Genomic DNA, 11,535 nt, shown 5'->3' on the forward strand with positions numbered 1-11,535 from the left:
TGTCCATACTCCACCATTACTCAGTGTCCAGGCTCCACTACTGCTCAGTGTCCAGGCTCCACTGCTGCTCAGTGTCCAGGCTCCTTCAACTGCATCAGTGCCCAGTGTCTGAACTCCTTCAGCTGCACCAGTGCCAAGTGTCCAGACTTCACCAATGCTCAGACTCCAGGCTCCACCACTGCTCAGTGTCCAGGCTCCACTGCTAACCAGCGTCCAGGCTCCTTCAGCTGCACCTGTGCCCAGTGTCCAGGCTCCTTCAGCTCTTCAGTGTCCAGGCTCCTTCAATTGCACCAGCGTCCAGTATCCAGGCTCCTTCAGCTGCACCAGTGCCCAGTATCCAGGCTCCTTTAGATACACCAGTGGCCACAGCAATGGTATATGGTCCTTTTCTATATTAATTGTCACTCATTTAGTTATTTGCCATTAAGCAGTAAACTTACTTAACAGCATGTAAATACCCAACCAACATTTATATATTTCCAGGCTGTTGATGAACACTGCATTCCTGGAGTGGATGCGTTGGCGGAGTGTCTGGTGGAGCTGCACACACAGACAAGCCTCACACTTACCAACCATCAAGTTGTGATCATTGTGGGTTTGTGACAGAACCTGGACCAATTTGATAAAGACAGGGTGGTGCATGCTGCTCGTCATCAAGACAGGCTACTTACAGGATGTTTTACGTCCCCGAAAAAGAAAGCTGTCTTCACTCCTGGTGTCGACAGCACAAAAAGGTGTGTTTTGGGTTCTCTCTTGCACAGTGGCCTAATTGCTGTCGCCTTGTTGAAATGATTGTTGAAGGTTATGTAACATCCACCAAAGCCCCAAGAAACAGTGGACAGAATCTCTGTCTAGATGGACTCTCATTCCTCGTGATTACAGAAGAGCTGGACCTTCCAGAGGCACGTCCAGTGGCATTGGAAGCTTTGCCTCCAGCATGAGTACAGCCTGTTGTGCATCCACAATATAGCCACCAGCTGCATACCTACCAGATGCCACCAGATATAGTTGGATAGGCAAAGACAAAGTTTACAAAGATTGAGCCCTCAGCTGCCTGTACATCTGCCACAGTAAATTTGGCCATCAGCCTTGCACCCTCAGCGTTCAGCCATGTCCAGCCAGCTAAGGACAATTTTTCCCAGGCCGACAGCACCACACCGGTTGGTTCCTGACACACCCACTGCCCCTGTTGTGTCTCAGATTAGTGATGTCCGATTCGTGAACGAATCGTTCAATTTAACCGGTTCTTCTTAGTGAACCGGTTGAACCAGTTCACCAAATCGAACTGAATCGTTTGAAATGGTTCACATCTCCAATAAGCATTAATCCACAATTTACTTAAGCTGTTAACTTTTTAACATGGCTGACACTCCCTCTGAGTCAGAATAAACCAATATCCCATAGTAATTCATTTACTCAAACAGTACACTGACTGAACTGCTGTGAAGACCGAACTGAAGATGAACACCGAGCCGAGCCAGATGACGAACGAACACGCCCACTGCTGGAGCAGTTCTTGTTCTCGAGTCAAGAACCGGTTGCATCGGTTTTCGGATCACCAGTACACTGAACTGAGAATCGTTTCTGTCGGACGCGTCCGATTTGAGAACCGATGAGCTGATTCTCGTTCTCGAGTCAAGAACCGGTCGCATCGGTTTTCGGATCACCAGTACACTGAACCGAAAACTGTTTCTTTCAGATGCATCCGATTTGAGAACCGATGAACTGATGATTCTGCGCATGCGTGTAATTTTTTAAGTATTTTGTTAAACATAGGAAAGTGTGATAAAATAACTATTTTTTTTTTAAGATTAATGTTTCAATCTGTATATTGTAGATAATGCATAGGCCAAAGGGGTTTTCAGGGAAGTTGGACAATAATTAAGACTCTAAGTTAAATAGGAATAAGGGATGATTTATGAAATATCTGTACCGTATATATAGTTAATGATGACACATTCACAAATTGAGTTTGTAGTAAACAGAACATGAACACGAGGTTACACATATTGGGTTACACATATGGGGTCAATGTGTTGGGTTATCTTAAAATTTGTTGGGTAATTTTTTTTCGTTGTTGGGTTATTTTTAGTTGTAACCCAACTGTTGGGTTAAATATGTTTCCCGCTTCACTCCGGTTCAAATTTTAACGGTCCAATCAGTGACAGCAGCCTGCCTGATTATGAAGGGTAAGTAACTGTTAATATAATCGTATGATGTATATAACTTTTATACCATTAAGTAATGTGTCTGATACGTTAATTATTATTTTTTTATACGTTAAAAAAAGTTTGTATTGCCTTTAGTCCGTTTGTTTCCCCCAGCGAATCAGATAGATTGTAAATGAATGCTATTCCTGTTTGTTTGCCAGCATCAATACATTAAAAGATTAGCTACAAAACTTTTTAGACAAGTATAACTTAAAATTAATACAAATGTCTGGTGAAATCTGAAAGTTTGACGAAATCATTAGAATTAAGGTAGAAAAGCCACCAAGAATAGCACACAACACTTTAATAGGACAAGTGAAGAAAGGAGGACTGGGGTTAATGGATGTGGAACAAAGAAAGAACAGCTTGAGAGTGAAAATAATAAAAAAGTAATTGGATGAAGAAAATGAAGTGGCATGGAAGAGAACAATGGGGCATTTTTTAAGTAAGTGTAGTAATTTTAATTTGGGGGACAACATTTTATGGATGAAAGTCAAAAAATGGATGACAGAGGGGCTGCCAGATTTTTATAAAGAACTGATGGGGGCATGGGGCAAATTTTTAACTAATGTGCATTTTAAGCCACAAGGCTGAGAGAACATTTTAAATCAGCATTTTAAGTCATGGGAAGGAGGAAGTGATGGGATGTGGGAATCACAAAAGTCAGAGATGTTTTATATGAATTCAAAGAGGGGTTTTTACTAGTGCAATACATTGTGGATGTGATGGAGGATGCAAAGGAGGATTATAGTAGACAAGAGATAAAAAACAAGTATGACGTAATTAAGAATGCTATACCTCAAGAATGGATAAAGAGAATTGACAACATGGAAGAAGAGAAACATGGGAAAGATGTGTATGTGAGGCTGGGGGAAAAACTGTGTGCTTTTAATGAATGTACTGTGAAAATGTTTTATTGTGTTTTTAGAGATACTGTTTTTAAGAAACCTGTTGTAAACGAATACTGGATACGGATGTTCAATAATGTAAGAGAAGGGAATATATGGGGGAACATGAATGGTAAAATTGTACAGACGTAACGGGAGAATATGTAAAGTATGCCAAGATGTAGATGAAGGGTTTTTAAACTTGTTTTTATATTGTGATGAGCTGAAAGATTTTAATGAGAGATGTAAAAATATGATTTAAATTTTCAGAAGAGCTGAAATTGGGAAATTTGAGTGGGTAAATGTGTTCATGTTGGGAATTAATGAAAATTGTAAAAACAAGAAGATCATTAATTGATTTGTGATGTTGATGAAAAGTGCGGTATGGGAAAGAAGAGTAGTGGTGAAAAAGGAAAATGTTTTAATTGATGTGTGGAAAATGTTTAGGAGAAAAGTTGAGAAATACGTTGAATGTCTGTTTTATTATTTTAAGTTGGAGGGAACAAATAATTTTTTTTAATTATGTTTTAACTCAGGAGGTCTTAAAGGTTTTAAATGACATGGGGATGGAATTGTCATTTTTAAAAGATTAAAACAATGTAATGACTACTTTTTAAATTATTATTTGTTAGATGTCTGACAGCCCAAAATTTTAGGTGTTTATGTTAAAGAAAGCATATTATTTATATTTGTATGTTAATAATTGATATGTATGTTTGAACTGATTTTTTTTTTAATAATAAAAAAAATAAAAAAAATAAAAAAATTGACTGCAGATCAAGAGGTCCACGGAATAAGGAATTAGATTAGGAATATGTGTAGCCATATCTTCCTGCCTTTTTGTGCTCATACTGTACAGGGTTATATCTCAATGGCACGGCCTTTGATTGCAGATCAAGAGGTCCCAGGTTCATTCCATGTGCCTACTTTGGCCTTGGCATATTAGGAATAAACAAATCCTTGACATAAGTTCATTTTTGTGGTTTGTGCTCATGCAGTACGGGGTTATAGCTCAACGAGAGAGCATTTGTTTGCAGATAAACAGGTCTACATTTTGGATCTGGCTTGCTTGACATAATCAACGACATGAGTTCAAATTGAGTCTGTAATCAGGCCATCCACATTTCAAATCTGGGTGCCACCTTTGGACTTGTCTTATTTGGAGGTTTTGAGTTGTAGAGTTGTTGATTCTGATTTGGAGTAACCAAAGACTTGAGTTTACAGTGAAGCAGTCAATGTTTGATATTGTTGAATCGTAGGATCTAACTTAATTTGTGGCTCTAAGCACAGAAGTCTGTGGGGGTATGGCTCAATGAAAGAGCATGTTTCTTCAAAGATGTGGGGGTATAGCTCAGTGGTAGAGCATTTGACTGCAGATCCGGGTGCCCCTTTGGATTTGGCAAATTAGGAATAAGTGCAAACATGTCTACATAGAAAGATTCTGTATGTGATTATAAACCATTTGAGTCTGTAATCAAGCCATCCACACTTCAAATCTGGGTGCCCCCTTTGGACTTGTCTTATTTGGAGGTTTTGAGTTGTAGAGTTGTTGATTCTGATTTGGAGTAACCAAAGACTTGAGTTCAAGTGAAGCAGTCAATGTTTGATATTGTTGAATCGTAGGATCTAACTTAATCTTTGGCTCTAAGCACAGAAGTCTGTGGGGGTGTGGCTCAATGAAAGAGCATGTTTCTTTAAAGATGTGGGGGTATAGCTCAGTGGTAGAGCATTTGACTGCAAATCAAGAGGTCCCCGGTTCAAATCCGGGTGCCCCCTATGGATTTGGCAGATTAGGATTAAGTGCAAGCTTATCTATATAGTAAGATTCTGTATGTGATTATACCTCAGTGGCACATCCTCTCGCTAGGTAACTTTTTGTATCTGGCATTCTTTTCATATCCAAAATCCTTATCCAAACTTGAGTCTGTCATCTTGTGTGTGGCTATGATCAAGGGAGTGTGTGGGGGTATAGCTCAGTGGTAGAGCATTTGACTGCAGATCAAGAGGTCCCCGGTTCAAATCTAGGTGCCCCCTATGGATTTGGCAGATTAGGAATATCTTCCTGCCTTTTTGTGCTCATACTGTACGGCAGGGATAATCTGGGTGCCCCCTTTGGAGTTGTGTTATTTGGAGGTTTTGAGTGGTAGAGTTGTTGATTCTGATTTGGAGTAACCAAAGACTTGAGTTCAAGTGAAGCAGTCAATGTTTGATATTGTTGAATCGTAGGATCTAACTTAATCTTTGGCTCTAAGCACAGAAGTCTGTGGGGGTGTGGCTCAATGAAAGAGCATGTTTCTCCAAAGATGTGGGGGAATAGCTCAGTGGTAGAGCATTTGACTGCAGATCAAGAGGTCCCCGGTTCAAATCCGGGTGCCCCCTATGGATTTCGCAGATTACGATTAAGTGCCTATGTATCTATATAGAAAGATTCTGTATGTGATTATACCTCAGTGGCGCATCCTCTCGCTAGGTAATTTTTTGTATCTGGCATTCTTTTCATATCCAGAATCTTTATTCAAAAGTGAGTCTGTCATCTTGTGTGTGGCTATGATCCAGGGAGTGTGTGGGGGTATAGCTCAGTGGTAGAGCATTTGACTGCAGATCAAGAGGTCCCCGGTCCAAATCCCCCTAGGGATTTGGCAGATTAGGAATATCTTCCTGCCTTTTTGTGCTCATACTGTACGGCTGGGATAAACAACTTCGGTCCTGGAGGGCCACTGACCTGCAGAGTTTAGCTCCAACCCTAATTAAACTCACTGGGACAAGGCAATCAGTGTTTTCGGGATTACTAGATAGGTACAGGCAGGTGAGTTTTCATGAGGACTGAAGCCAATCTCTGCAGGATAGTGGCCCTCCAGCACTGCAGTTGCCTATCCCTGCTGTACGGGGTAATATCTCAGTGGCACGGCGTTTGATTGCAGATCAAGAGGTCCCAGGTTCATTCCATGTGCCTAATTTGGGCTTGGCATATTAGGAATAAACAAATCCTTGACATAAGTTCATTTTTGTGGTTTGTGCTCATGCAGTATGGGGTTATAGCTCAACGACAGAGCATTTGTCTGCAGATCAATAGGTCTATATTTTGGATCTGGCTTGCTTGACATAATCTACGACATGAGTTCAAATTGAGTCTGTAATCAAGCCATCCACACTTCAAATCTGGGTGCCCCCTTTGGACTTGTCTTATTTGGAGGTTTTGAGTTGTAGAGTTGTTGATTCTGATTTGGAGTAACCAAAGACTTGAGTTTACAGTGAAGCAGTCAATGTTTGATATTGTTGAATCGTAGGATCTAACTTAATCTGTGGCTCTAAGCACAGAAGTCTGTGGGGGTATGGCTCAATGAAAGAGCATGTTTCTTCAAAGATGTGGGGGTATAGCTCAGTGGTAGAGCATTTGACTGCAGATCCGGGTGCCCCTTTGGATTTGGCAAATTAGGAATAAGTGCAAACATGTCTACATAGAAAGATTCTGTATGTGATTATAAACCATTTGAGTCTGTAATCAAGCCATCCACATTTCAAATCTGGGTGCCCCCTTTGGACTTGTCTTATTTGGAGGTTTTGAGTTGTAGAGTTGTTGATTCTGATTTGGAGTAACCAAAGACTTGAGTTCAAGTGAAGCAGTCAATGTTTGATATTGCTGAATCGTAGGATCTAACTTAATCTTTGGCTCTAAGCACAGAAGTCTGTGGGGGTGTGGCTCAATGAAAGAGCATGTTTCTTTAAAGATGTGGATGTATAGCTCACTGGTAGAGAATTTGACTGCAGATCTAGAGGTCCCTGGTTCAAATCCTGGTGCCCCCATTGTTTTTGGCAGATTAGGAATAAACAAATCCTTGACATGAGTTCATTTTTGTGGTTTGTGCTCATGCAGTACGGGGTTATAGCTCAACGAGAGAGCATTTGTTTGCAGATAAACAGGTCTACATTTTGGATCTGGCTTGCTTGACATAATCAACGACATGAGTTCAAATTGAGTCTGTAATCAGGCCATCCACATTTCAAATCTGGGTGCCACCTTTGGACTTGTCTTATTTGGAGGTTTTGAGTTGTAGAGTTGTTGATTCTGATTTGGAGTAACCAAAGACTTGAGTTTACATTGAAGCAGTCAATGTTTGATATTGTTGAATCGTAGGATCTAACTTAATTTGTGGCTCTAAGCACAGAAGTCTGTGGGGGTATGGCTCAATGAAAGAGCATGTTTCTTCAAAGATGTGGGGGTATAGCTCAGTGGTAGAGCATTTGACTGCAGATCCGGGTGCCCCTTTGGATTTGGCAAATTAGGAATAAGTGCAAACATGTCTACATAGAAAGATTCTGTATGTGATTATAAACCATTTGAGTCTGTAATCAAGCCATCCACACTTCAAATCTGGGTGCCCCCTTTGGACTTGTCTTATTTGGAGGTTTTGAGTTGTAGAGTTGTTGATTCTGATTTGGAGTAACCAAAGACTTGAGTTCAAGTGAAGCAGTCAATGTTTGATATTGTTGAATCGTAGGATCTAACTTAATCTTTGGCTCTAAGCACAGAAGTCTGTGGGGGTGTGGCTCAATGAAAGAGCATGTTTCTTTAAAGATGTGGGGGTATAGCTCAGTGGTAGAGCATTTGACTGCAAATCAAGAGGTCCCCGGTTCAAATCTAGGTGCCCCCTATGGATTTGGCAGATTAGGAATATCTTCCTGCCTTTTTGTGCTCATACTGTACGGCAGGGATAATCTGGGTGCCCCCTTTGGAGTTGTGTTATTTGGAGGTTTTGAGTGGTAGAGTTGTTGATTCTGATTTGGAGTAACCAAAGACTTGAGTTCAAGTGAAGCAGTCAATGTTTGATATTGTTGAATCGTAGGATCTAACTTAATCTTTGGCTCTAAGCACAGAAGTCTGTGGGGGTGTGGCTCAATGAAAGAGCATGTTTCTCCAAAGATGTGGGGGAATAGCTCAGTGGTAGAGCATTTGACTGCAGATCAAGAGGTCCCCGGTTCAAATCCGGGTGCCCCCTATGGATTTCGCAGATTACGATTAAGTGCCTATGTATCTATATAGAAAGATTCTGTATGTGATTATACCTCAGTGGCACATCCTCTCGCTAGGTAATTTTTTGTATCTGGCATTCTTTTCATATCCAGAATCTTTATTCAAAAGTGAGTCTGTCATCTTGTGTGTGGCTATGATCCAGGGAGTGTGTGGGGGTATAGCTCAGTGGTAGAGCATTTGACTGCAGATCAAGAGGTCCCCGGTCCAAATCCCCCTAGGGATTTGGCAGATTAGGAATATCTTCCTGCCTTTTTGTGCTCATACTGTACGGCTGGGATAAACAACTTCGGTCCTGGAGGGCCACTGACCTGCAGAGTTTAGCTCCAACCCTAATTAAACTCACTGGGACAAGGCAATCAGTGTTTTCGGGATTACTAGATAGGTACAGGCAGGTGAGTTTTCATGAGGACTGAAGCGAATCTCTGCAGGATAGTGGCCCTCCAGCACTGCAGTTGCCTATCACTGCTGTACGGGGTAATATCTCAGTGGCACGGCGTTTGATTGCAGATCAAGAGGTCCCAGGTTCATTCCATGTGCCTAATTTGGGCTTGGCATATTAGGAATAAACAAATCCTTGACATAAGTTCATTTTTGTGGTTTGTGCTCATGCAGTACGGGGTTATAGCTCAACGACAGAGCATTTGTCTGCAGATCAATAGGTCTATATTTTGGATCTGGCTTGCTTGACATAATCAACGACATGAGTTCAAATTGAGTCTGTAATCAAGCCATCCACACTTCAAATCTGGGTGCCCCCTTTGGACTTGTCTTATTTGGAGGTTTTGAGTTGTAGAGTTGTTGATTCTGATTTGGAGTAACCAAAGACTTGAGTTTACAGTGAAGCAGTCATTGTTTGATATTGTTGAATCGTAGGATCTAACTTAATCTGTGGCTCTAAGCACAGAAGTCTGTGGGGGTATGGCTCAATGAAAGAGCATGTTTCTTCAAAGATGTGGGGGTATAGCTCAGTGGTAGAGCATTTGACTGCAGATCCGGGTGCCCCTTTGGATTTGGCAAATTAGGAATAAGTGCAAACATGTCTACATAGAAAGATTCTGTATGTGATTATAAACCATTTGAGTCTGTAATCAAGCCATCCACATTTCAAATCTGGGTGCCCCCTTTGGACTTGTCTTATTTGGAGGTTTTGAGTTGTAGAGTTGTTGATTCTGATTTGGAGTAACCAAAGACTTGAGTTCAAGTGAAGCAGTCAATGTTTGATATTGCTGAATCGTAGGATCTAACTTAATCTTTGGCTCTAAGCACAGAAGTCTGTGGGGGTGTGGCTCAATGAAAGAGCATGTTTCTTTAAAGATGTGGATGTATAGCTCACTGGTAGAGAATTTGACTGCAGATCTAGAGGTCCCTGGTTCAAATCCGGGTGCCCCCTATGGATTTGGCAGATTAGGAATAAGTGCAGGCTTATCTATATAGTAAGATTCTGTATGTGATTATACCTCAGTGGCACATCCTCTCGCTAGGTAATTTTTTTGTATCTGGCATTCTTTTCATATCCAAAATCTTTATCCAAAAGTGAGTCTGTCATATTGTGTGTTGCTATGATCCAGGGAGTGTATGGGGTTATAGCTCAGTGGTAGAGCATTTGACTGCTGATCAAGAGGTCCCCCGGTTCAAATCTGGGTGCCCCCTATGGATTTGGCAGATAAGGAATATCTTCCTGCCTTTTTGTGCTCATACTGTACGGCAGGAATAATCTTGGGTGCCCCCTTTGGACTTGTCTTATTTGGAGGTTTTGAGTTGTAGAGTTGTTGATTCTGATTTGGAGTAACCAAAGACTTGAGTTCAAGAGAAACCGTCAATGTTTGATATTGTTGAATCGTAGGATCTAACTTAATCTTTGGCTCTAAGCACAGAAGTCTGTGGGGATGTGGCTCAATGAAAGAGCATGTTTCTCCAAAGATGTGGGGGTATAGCTCAGTGGTAGAGCATTTGACTGCAGGTCAAGAGGTCCCGGTTCAAATCCGGGTGTCCCCTATGGATTTGGCAGATTAGGAAATATCTTCCTGCCTTTTAGTGCTCATACTGTACGGCAGGGATAAGCAACTTCGGTCCTGGAGGGCCACTGCCCTGCAGAGTTTAGCTCCAACCCTAATTAAACTCACTGGGACAAGGCAATCAGTGTTTTCGGGATTGCTAGATAGATACAGGCAGGTGAGTTTTCATGAGGGCTGAAGCGAATCTCTGCAGGATAGTGGCCCTCCAGGACTGGAGTTGCCTATCCCTTCTGTACGGGGTAATATCTCAAGGCACGGCGTTTGATTGTAGATCAGGAGGTCCAGGTTCATTCCATGTGCCTAATTTGGGCTTGGCATATTAGGAATAAACAAATCCTTGACATAAGTTCATTTTTGTGGTTTGTGCTCATGCAGTACGGGGTTATAGCTCAATGTAGAGCTGTAGTCAAGTCCAGCTTTGTCGAGTCCAAGTCAAGTCCAAGTCCAGGACTAGTCGAGACCAAGTCAAGACCGAGTCCAAAGAGGTTCGAGTCCAAGTCAAGTCCAAGTCCAAAATTTTCGAGTCCAAGTCAAGACCGAGTCAAAATGAGAGAAAAAGGGTCCTCTTCAAGACCACACACTTAACTACTGATAATGTTTGTGATGTGAGAGACAGCATATCTCCTATTCTAAGAAAATACATTTACATTATTATTTGTAATGATCAAAAAGCATGTGCAAAGTAAAAACTCTGTATGACAGGGGTCTCCCAAACTACATCCTGGATGCCAATGTCCTGAAAAGTTTAGCTCCAACTGGCCTTAACACACCTGGAGATTAGTGTGTCTATTAAGAGCTTGATTAGATGGTTCAAGTGTGTATAATTAGGGTTGAAGCTAACAGGGGCGTTACACAAGATCCCGCTGCACTATGCATAGGCATCCTGATGGGCCCCCATGCCCCCACCCATGAAAATATCCAGGTAAAATAAAATATATTTCAGATTCATAAACTTTGGCCCTCTAGAGCAAAGTTTGGAGCTGTAAGGTCAAATAATTTGTATGTACTTTATTTTCATTTTATTTACTTAATGCTGATTTTGCTGACATTATGTCTGTGGTCAAAGATGTATATGACTGATGCCCTTGGCACAGTGCACAGACACACACAAAGCTCGGGATATGACAAATGTTGCGCTGCAAAGCTAGGCGAGGCAAAGGCGTTTGGCTCTACTGGGCATGCGCACATAAATACAGCGATGTTTTTGTCATACTATACTAGTGTTTGCATAGACTAGTCGAGCACTGTTGGAAAACAATCGACTACTCCAGCATGCATTAACCATAATGCATACAAAGTGTTGGCAAGTACGATGTGAATTTTAGAATTACAATATTGCGTGGAGCTGTTTACTATATGACCTTATCTATGTTGCATGTAAAAAATAAAAT

The 11,535-nt window shown here is 41.4% G+C and overlaps 6 non-coding genes across 6 annotated transcripts; all 6 read left to right on the forward strand.

Moving 5' to 3' along the window:
• Positions 1-4,801: 4,801 nt before the first annotated feature.
• On the forward strand, positions 4,802-4,873 carry trnac-gca (transfer RNA cysteine (anticodon GCA)). Its single transcript has one exon. It is a non-coding gene; the product is annotated as a tRNA-Cys (tRNA).
• A 186-nt stretch (positions 4,874-5,059) lies between these two features.
• Positions 5,060-5,131, forward strand: trnac-gca (transfer RNA cysteine (anticodon GCA)). The gene has a single exon. It is a non-coding gene; the product is annotated as a tRNA-Cys (tRNA).
• A 273-nt stretch (positions 5,132-5,404) lies between these two features.
• On the forward strand, positions 5,405-5,476 carry trnac-gca (transfer RNA cysteine (anticodon GCA)). The gene has a single exon. It is a non-coding gene; the product is annotated as a tRNA-Cys (tRNA).
• A 2,201-nt stretch (positions 5,477-7,677) lies between these two features.
• trnac-gca (transfer RNA cysteine (anticodon GCA)) lies at positions 7,678-7,749 on the forward strand. The gene has a single exon. It is a non-coding gene; the product is annotated as a tRNA-Cys (tRNA).
• Positions 7,750-8,022: 273 nt separating this feature from the next.
• Positions 8,023-8,094, forward strand: trnac-gca (transfer RNA cysteine (anticodon GCA)). The gene has a single exon. It is a non-coding gene; the product is annotated as a tRNA-Cys (tRNA).
• A 1,612-nt stretch (positions 8,095-9,706) lies between these two features.
• On the forward strand, positions 9,707-9,779 carry trnas-gcu (transfer RNA serine (anticodon GCU)). The gene has a single exon. It is a non-coding gene; the product is annotated as a tRNA-Ser (tRNA).
• The last annotated feature ends 1,756 nt before the right edge of the window (positions 9,780-11,535 follow it).

This window comes from Carassius auratus, chromosome 36 (genome assembly GCF_003368295.1).
Source record: "Carassius auratus strain Wakin chromosome 36, ASM336829v1, whole genome shotgun sequence".
NCBI classification, from domain to species: Eukaryota; Metazoa; Chordata; class Actinopteri; order Cypriniformes; family Cyprinidae; genus Carassius; species Carassius auratus.